This window comes from Hemiscyllium ocellatum, chromosome 15 (genome assembly GCF_020745735.1).
Source record: "Hemiscyllium ocellatum isolate sHemOce1 chromosome 15, sHemOce1.pat.X.cur, whole genome shotgun sequence".
Taxonomy (NCBI): Eukaryota; Metazoa; Chordata; class Chondrichthyes; order Orectolobiformes; family Hemiscylliidae; genus Hemiscyllium; species Hemiscyllium ocellatum.
The window spans coordinates 60,091,627-60,101,462 of record NC_083415.1 but is presented as its reverse complement, the minus strand read 5'-3'; positions in this window follow the sequence as shown (position 1 = coordinate 60,101,462).

Genomic DNA, 9,836 nt, shown 5'->3' with positions numbered 1-9,836 from the left:
AACATCCCATAAACGCACCCTTGGCAAAGGCAAATTCAGTAAAAGAGATCGTCTCATAGGCAATTCTCCAGTCCAGGAGGAAAAACATCAAGACAGAACTCTGAGAGAATCAGAAAGTAGCAGGAAGCGATGTACTGCAGCTCCCAAACCCAGCAACTGCTACTGAAAAACTAAAACTAAAAATCCTGGTGGAGTTTTATCCCACCCATTCAGGCTGCTTCTATTGTTCCAACTTTAAAAAAAAACCAAGGCCCACAAGCTGTTTATTGGTTCTGAGTAGATCATTCAGCACTTCTTTCTTAACCTCTCTTCATAAAAATAACCAGGACAAAGTACACTTTTTAAAGCCACACTACCATCACGCTGTGGGTTTCCTCGTTCTCTCAGATATTATGGGTGGACGACAGCTGCTGTCAAATTCATACAACAACGTGCATTTGCATAATGCCTTTTGATGTATCAAAACGTTCCACAGTGTGTCAAAAGAATGTTTTCTAACAAAAATTGGCCGTAAGCCATATCAGGAGATATTAAGACAGATGGCTGAAGACTTAGTCAAAGAGGCGGGATATGAGAAGTGGCTGTGAAGGTGGACAAACAGTGAGGTTCAAGACAGAAATTCGAGAGGTTATTGCCTCAGCAACTCAAGGTTCTTCTAACAGTGGATTGATGGAAATCAGAAATGGGTTAGAAGCCAGAACTAGAGAATGCACAGAGATCTGATTGGTGCAGAGCTGGAGGAGGTGACAGCAATGGGGAATTGTAAACAAGGATAAGTGCTTGAAATTTGAGATGCTGCTTTATCAGGAGCCAATGTACGTCAGCAAGCACAGGGGTGATGAATGAACAGGACATGGCACAAATTAGGATGCAGACAGCAGAGTTATGATTGACATTGTGAGAGATGGAAGATGTGGCGACGCTATATAATTGCAAACCGTAAATACAATTTGTTGCTATCGGTTTAAAGTCAGTCATGAAAGGAGAGCGTGGAGATGCAAAAGACGTGAATTCAGGAGGAAATTGCATGGTGTCTTGGTTATAGAAAAAATGGAGGAGTGTAAGAGATACAAGAATCGACTACCGTTCACTTCAATGGAAATAAAAATCGGAGCTGATAATGAAACAAGTTGTTGATTTGCTAATAACCTGCTTTACGCTGTTGCTGAAAGCTCAGACTTACCCTTTCCTGTTTCTAGCTTTCACTCAACTCCCAAGTGTTTAATTGTAACTGCTTATATAAACAAGTCACATTACAACTGAACCCTATGCATCCCCATTCAATTACCCATATCCTCGAACCTCACCCTGCACACTTCACTCCAGGCTAGTAACTAAAATTACACGCTATTTAATTAGAATAGTTATATAATAAATATGTTTTCCTTCAGGCTGAGCTTCTGTATGCCCTGCAGGTGCACCTTAACCAAGAAGACCATAAGATATTGGAGCAGAATTAACCTTTCAGCCCATCCAGTCTGCTCTGCCATGCAGACATGGCTATGTTTCTCAATCCCATTTTCCTGCCTTCTCCCCATAACCTTTGATCCCCTTACTAATCTTCCTCCATCTTAAATACAGTGATCTTGCCTACAAAAACGTCTGTGATAATGAGCTCCACAGATTCACCATCCCTGGCTGAAGAGATTCTTCCTCACCTCAGTTCTAAAGGGTTGTCCCTTCACTCTGAGGCTGTGCCCTCGGGTCCTAGTCTGTCCTAGTATTGGAAGCATCTTCTCGATGTCTCCAGGCCTCTCAGTGTTCTGTAAGTTTCAATTGGATCCCCCTCATCCTTCTAAACTCCATCAAGTGCAGACCCAGAGTCCTCAACCACTGCATGTGACAATCTCTTCATCCCTGGGTCCATTCTTGTCAACCTTCTCTGGAACTCCTCCGAGGCCAGGACATCCTTCCTTAAACAAGGGGCCTGATCCTGCTCACAATATTCCAAATGAGGTCTGACTAGAACCTTACACAGCCTCAGCAGTATTTCCCTGCTCTTGTGTTCTAACCTTTCTGAAATGAATGCAAACATTGCATTTGCCTTCCTAACTGTCAAATGAACCTGCATGTTAACCTTAGAATATCAAACACAGAACAGTCCAGCACAGGAATAGGCCCATTGGTCCATCACGTCTGCACCAACCATGATGTCATTCTAAGTTAATCCTATCTGCCTGTCCTTGGTTCATATCCCTCTATTCCTGACCTGTTCATGTGTCTGCCTAAATGTCTCTTAAGCTTTGTTACCATATGTGCTTTGACACTCTCCCCTGGCAGTGAGTTCAGCACCTACCACCCTCTGTGAAAAAATTCTTCCTTGCATGTCTACTTTACACATTCCCCGTCTCACCTTAAACCTTTGACCCCAGTATTTGGGGAAAAAGACTCAGAGTAGCCGCCCTACCTATGCCTCTCATAAGTTTACAAGTCTCTATCAGGTCAACCCTTAGCCTTCGAAGCTCTAGCGAAAACCATCCAAGTTTGTCTTACTTCATTTTACAGTGAATACTCTCCAATCCCGGCAGCATTCAGGTAAACCTATGTTGCACTCTCTCCAAATCCTGCACATTCTTCCCACGGAGTGATGACCTGAACTGGTGACCACACCTATATTCCAGGTGTGGCCGAACTAAAGTTTTATACAGCTGCAACATTACTTGCAAACTTTTATACTCAATGATTTGACCAATGAAGGCAAGCATGTCATATGCCTTCTTTACCACCTTAGCTACTTATGTTTCCCCTCTCAGGGAGCTTTGGATTTGCACCTCAAGATCCCTCTGTATCTCAATGCTTCTAAGGGTCCTGCCATTTACAGTATTCTTTCCTCTTGCATTTGACCTCCCAAAATGCACCACCTCACATCTGTCCAGACTAATCTCCATCGGTTATTTCTCTGCCCAAGTTTCCAATTGCTGAAAATGTGTTGCTGGTTAAAGCACAGCAGGTCAGGCAGCATCCAAGGAACAGGAAATTCGACATTTCGGGCATAAGCCCTTCATCAGGAATGAGGAAAGTGTGCCCAGCAGGCTAAGATAAAAGGTAGGGAGGAGGGACTTGGGGGAGGGGCGATGGAGATGTGATAGGTGGAAGGAGGTCAAGGTGAGGGTGATAGGCCAGAGTGGGGTGGGGGCGGAGAGGTCAGGAAGAAGATTGCAGGTTAGGAGGGCGGTGTTGAGTTCGAGGGAATTGACTGAGACAAGGTGGGGGGAGGGGAAATGAGGAAACTGGAGAAATCTGAGTTCATCCCTTGTGGTTGGAGGGTTCCCAGGCGGAAGATGAGGCGCTCTTCCTCCAACTGTCATGTTGTTATGTTCTGGCGATGGAGGAGGCCAAGGACCTGCATGCCCTTGGTGGAGTGGGAGGGGGAGTTAAAGTGTTGAGCCACGGAGTGGTTGGGTTGGTTGGTCCGGGCGTCCCAGAGGTGTTCCCTGAAGCGTTCCGCAAGTAGGCGGCCCATCTCCCCAGTATAGAGGAGGCCACATCGGGTGCAGTGGATGCAATAGATGATGTGTGTGGAGGTGCAGGTGAATTTGTGGCGGATAGGGAAGGATCCCTTGGGGCCTTGGAGAGAGGTAAGGGAGGTCCCGATAGCCGTGGGGGTCGCGAATCCGTCGGTGATCTTCCTGGCGATCGTGGAAGCGGTTGTCTGGGCGGCGATTGCCGGGGCGGTTGTCTGGGCAGCGATCGCAGAGCCTGCGAGGTCGGTGGGGCCGGAAGTGACATCACGGTCGTCGTCAGCCGTTGGTGCCGCGGGCGCTGTAGTGGCCCCGTGGGTAATGGCATCCGACAGATTGCAGAGGCCGATGGAAGATTCTGGAACAGTTGAGGAACCACAAGTGTGGGGGTAAGTACATGAAAGTTTTCGGTATTTACTGTCTTTAATTTCTGATATGGCTAGGAAGAACTGTTTGTTTAGTGTATGGATTCTTCTGTAGATGAAGAACAGTAGAGGTCCTTTGCAAGTTTGTGAGAGTGTTGTCCTGAGCTGGGGTAGGGCTGACTGCAGGGAATGTAGGTAGCGACGCATGGCTGCAAGCGTGGAGCGGAGGATCCAGAGGGAGTTCTGTTGCTGGAGGCTTCGGATTTGTTGTAGGTACAGGTTGTCCTGGTTGGGTCCAAATTTTGTTGGTCAGAATGTAGTCCGGAGTCTGTGTGGGATCAGTCGGTTCCGTAGACAGGTGCTGAGGAAGGAGATGTGGCTGTGGTAACGAGTCTGTTTGAGAATGTGGCTGAAGAGCTTCTGTGCAGAGGAGATGACCTGGGGGGTGCAGTGAGAGAGAGACTCACTGAAATCCTTGTAGAGGGAGGAAGAGAGCTTCTTCAAGGAAGGCATCCTTGCAAGAGGATTCGCAGTAGGTTAAAATCTTCGAGTAAAAAATGAGGTCTGCAGATGCTGGAGATCAGAGCTGAAAATGTGTTGCTGGTTAAAGCGCAGCAGGTCAGGCAGCATCCAAGGAACAGGAAATTCGACGTTTCGGGCATAAGCCCTTCATCAGGAATGAGGAAAGTGTGTCCAGCAGGCTAAGATAAAAGGTAGGGAGGAGGGACTGGGGGGAGGGGCGATGGAGATGTGATAGGAGGAAGGAGGTCAAGGTGAGGGTGATAGGCCGGAGTGGGGTGGGGGCGGAGAGGTCAGGAAGAAGATTGCAGGTTAGGAGGGCGCTGCTGAGTTCGAGGGAATTGACTGAGACAAGGTGGGGGGAGGGGAAATGAGGAAACTGGAGAAATCTGAGTTCATCCCTTGAGGTTGGAGGGTTCCCAGGCGGAAGATGAGGCGCTCTTCCTCCAACCGTCCTGTTGTTACGTTCTGGCAATGGAGGAGTCCAAGGACCTGCATATCCTTGGTGGAGTGGGAGGGGGAGTTAAAGTGTTGAGCCACGGGGTGGTTGGGTTGGTTGGTCCGGGCGTCCCTGAGGTGTTCCCTGAAGCGTTCCGCCATCCCGTGGCTCAACACTTTAACTCCCCTCCCACTCCACCAAGGGCATGCAGGTCCTTGGACTCCTCCATCGCCAGAACATAACAACACTACGGTTGGAGGAAGAGCACCTCATCTTCCACCTGGGAACCCTCCAACCACAAGGGATGAACTCAGATTTCTCCAGTTTCCTCATTTCCCCTCCCCCCACCTTGTCTCAGTCGATTCCTTCGAATTCAGCACCGCCCTCCTAACCTGCAATCTTCTTCCTGACCTCTCCGCCCCCACCCCACTCCGGCCTATCACCCTCACCTTGACCTCCTTCCACCTATCACATCTCCATCGCCCCTCCCCCAAGTCCCTCCTCTCTACCTTTTATCGTAGCCTGCTGGACACACTTTCCTCATTCCTGATGAAGGGCTTAAGCCCGAAACGTCGAATTTCCTGCTCCTTGGATGCTGCCTAACCTGCTGCGCTTTAACCAGCAACACATTTTCAGCTCTGATCTCCAGCATCTGCAGACCTCACTTTTTACTCAAGTTTCCAATTGATCTGCATCCTACTGTATCCTTTGATATCCTTCATTGGTTTCGAGAACTTTATTAATTTTTGTGTCATCTGAAAACTTATTAATCAGATGAGTAACATTTTCATCCAAATCATGTATATATTGCAGAACAGCCCTGATCACAGACCTCCAGTCAGAAAAACACCCTTCTATAACACTACCCTTCTATGACCAAGCCAATTTGTCAACTCACTGTGGATCCCATGTGTTTAATCTTCTGGACCAGCTAGCATGAAAGACCTTGTCAAATACTTTTGTCAGTCCACGTACACAATATTCACTGCCCTACTGTCAGCAATTATCTTAGCCACTTCTTCAAAAATTTCAATTAAATTTGTCAGACAAGACCTCCCTTGCACAAAGCTGACTACCCCTATTAAGTTTGTTTTTCTCCAAACGCAAGAAAATCTTGTCCCTAAGATTATTTTCAAAGATTTCCCTGTGGGTTCAATAGTCTATAATTTCCTGGATTATCCCTGTTGCCCTTTTGAACAACAGCATTAGCTATTCTCCAGGCACCTCATCTGTGCCTGAAGAATATACAAAGATCTCCATCAAGGCCCCAGCAATCTCCTCCCTTGCCTCCCTCCATACCTTGGGATAGATCCCAACAGGCCCTGGAGACTTAAGTTAATGTTTTTCAAGACACACAACACCTAAAGACAATGTGAATGAGGACGCTGAAGTCCCGTAGACTTTTCCCATTTGGAAAGTAATCTATGCTATCTACCAAAGGGCATAACTTCACACTTTCCCACATTGTATTCCATCTGTCACTTCTTTGCCCACTCTCCTGGCCTATCCAAGCCTTTCTGCAGCCTCCCCACCACTATCTTTCCCTTCAACTGAATTTCTTGTCATCCATGAACTTGGCAAAAATGCCCTCAGTCCCTTCATCCAGATCATTAATGGATAGTGCTAACTAAGAAATATCAAATACACCCTTAAAATTCAAAGATGTCAATCTCTGAACATTGTTGATCTTCTATCCTTTACAAAGTGTCTTCTGCCAGAACCACTGAGCCTTGCCTCACTCAGTATACAATGTTCAACATTCCTTTTGGGGCCTTAAATCACACTGATGTGGAATTATTTGTTTGGCCAAGATAGCATTAGCGTGGTTATTGATGTTTTTTTAAAAAAAAAACCTTTTAAGAAAAATATTTGAGCCAAGAGACAATTCACACTGTGGATAATGGATTCAGTGGACAGGATAGTAAATATATTTCCTGATAATATCAGTTTATGTCTCAACATTGGCTGGAGGTTTCCACTGGGTTCTATTGGTACATTGAATTTTACGTGCAAACTATGCTTAATGCAAATTGACTTTCCACAATTGTTTGCATTTGATTAAAAAAAAATTACAGTTCAACTGTCCTTCAGTTGCAAATCTGTACATCCCGTAGACTGAATGAATCACCGTGTTTTGAGTTTCTGCCATTTAAGGCGATGGAGGCAACTCTTAGAATTAAGTTGATTCTTTAGACCAAAGATCAGCATTGTCCCATATGTTAAAGATTCTGTATGTAAGCTTCTTTAATTTTACTAACTACACAATACCAAATATTCTAAAGTAACTTGCAGTTATTTAAAATCAGAGATGGTGGATTAGATGGTGTTTAGAACATAGTAAATAAGAGCAGGCCATTTAACCCTTTGAGCCTGACTCACTAGTCAAAAAGATTGTGGCTGATTTGATTGGCCTTAATCCCATCTGCCATCACACCCCTGCCCCATTTGATTCACTTATTGATCAAAAATCTACCCCAACCTTGAATATAATCAAGAATTCACTGCTCTCTTCAGTAAAGAGTACCTAAAAATTAATTGTGCGCAGTGAAGAAATTCCTCCTCATCTGTGTCTTAAGTAACACTGTGGCTCCCCCTGAGGGGCACGGTGGCTCAGTGGTTAGCACTGCTGTCTCACAGTGCCTGGGACTCATGTTTGATTCCACCCTCAGGTGACTGTGTGTGTGTGGAGTCTGCACCTTCTCCCTGCGTCTGTGTGGGTTTGCTCCGGGTGCTCCAGTTTTCTCCCACAGTCCAAAGATGTGCAGGTTAGGTGAATTGACTATGCCAAATTGCCCCGTGGTGTTCAGGGATGTGAGGCTAGGTGGATTAGCCATGGGAAATACAGGGCTATAGGGTAGGGAAGGGTAAAACTGGGTGGGATGCTCTTCAGAGAGTTGGTGTGGATTTGATAGGTCCATAGCCTGCTCCTGCACTATTGGGATTCTAGCTCTGGTCCAGTCACGAGAGGAAGTGGTTCTCAGCTATTATTTTGTCAAGCCCCTTTTAAAACTTACATTTTCATAAGATCATCTCTCATTCTTTTAAACACTAATGAGTCTAGGTCCAACCTACTCAAACCATTCCTCATAAGGCAGACCCTTTAATGCAGGAATTGGATAGACAATTCCTAATAAATATCTATTTTTCTTTAAATAAGGAGACAGAAACAGTATGTCAGCTGTGGTCTCACCCATGCCCTGTGCATTTGCAGTTAGCCCTTATTTAAATAGTTCACAAAATTGGGCATCAGTGGCTAGGCCATCAGTTAATGTTCATTCCTAATTACTCAGAGGGCAGCTGAGTCAATCATCTTTCTATGGGTCAGGGTCTCATGTAGACGAGGCAGGGTAAGGATAACAGATTTCCTTCCCCAAAGGATGTTAATGAACTGAATGGGTTTTTTTCCAACAAATGGCAGTAGCACATGGTTGCTATTAGGCTCGTTTTAATTTGAGATTGTTTAAAAATGAATTCACACTTGACCACCTGCCGTTTAAACCCATGTTTCCAGAACAGTAGCCTGGTGCTTTGGTTTAGTAGTCCAGTGACATGACCACTCCTCCACAAACTTCCCCTACTTTGACTTTCACCTCGCGGAACAAGAGACCTCGCAAAATATACACAACGTCGCTGCATTTTGTCTGGTTCACCAATTGGAACCTCTACCTTGACACCTTTATTCCTCAACCGCAAGATATCACTGCTGGATATTGGGTATAGAGAAAATATCAGGACCCATCTTTGGCTGGACTCTCCATTACCATCAATGTTGGATTGAATCTGCATCATTACCATATCCATTGTCCTCTTGCTGGTGGGATATTACAGTTCACTCTGGTTTGAGTTGTTTTGGAAATGTGCATTATTTTATCTGCACGTTGCAAACAGGAACTATGACTACAATGGTAGAGGAATTAACATTCTTCCCATTACATGGTTAACCAGGAATCTTGCCCCCTTTTATCATCTGCCTTTGACACGTGTCAGAATGTTTTGCACTCAACCTGGTTGACTGCATTATGAACATACCTTCCTTGGCCACTGACTGCTGGGATGGAACACACAATCTGGAGCTCCATGCTCAGAGGGTGGGATACACACTCCATCACAAGACCTCCAGTTTTCCCTAAAGGATATTGAAAGGTGTTGTGTTGTTTGGCAAAATACTGCATTCATAATTTCAAAATGTGTTTTTAATAGAAGTCTGTGATAGAGACAATATAGCAGCTGGTATAAATTCAGTAACTCGTCCATACCGACCAAATGTTCTAAATTAATCCAGTCCCATTTGCAACACTTGGCCCATATCCCTCTGAACCCTTCCTATTCATGCACCCATCCAGACACCTTTTAAATGTTCTAAGTGTACCAGCCTCCATCCACATCTTGTTCCATATATGCACCACCCTGTGGGCGGCACAGTGGTTAGCACTGCTGCCTCACAGCATCAGAGACACGGGTTCAATTCCCGCCTCAGGCAACTGACTGTGTGGAGTTTGCACATTCTCCCAGTGTCTGCGTGGGTTTACTCCCACAGTCCAAAAATATGCAAGTTAGGTGAATTGGCCATGCTAAATTGCCCGTAGTGTTAGGTGAAGGGGTAACTGTAGAAGGTCGCACTTCAACGGGTCTGTGTGGACTGGTTGGGCCGAAGGGCCTGCTTCTACACTGTAAGTAATCTAATCTAATCTTAAAAAATAAGTTACACCTCAGGCCATTTTTAAATCTATCCTCTTTCACCTTAAACCTTATGCTCCCTAGTTTTGGATTCCCTTACCCTGCGCTATTCACCCTAACCAAGCCCTTCATAAATACATAATCTCTACAATGGCAGTCCCTCAAAACTCCAGGGAAAATAGCTCCAGCCTATTCAGCCTTTCCCTATAGCTCAAACCCTCCAACCCTGGCAACATCCTTGTAAATCTTTTTTGAACCCTCTCAAGTTTTACAACATCCTTCCTATAGTAGGGAGACCAGAACTGAAAAGTGGTCTCACTAAATTCCTGTAAAAAATGAGGTCTGCAGATGCTGGAGATCACAGCTGCAAATGTG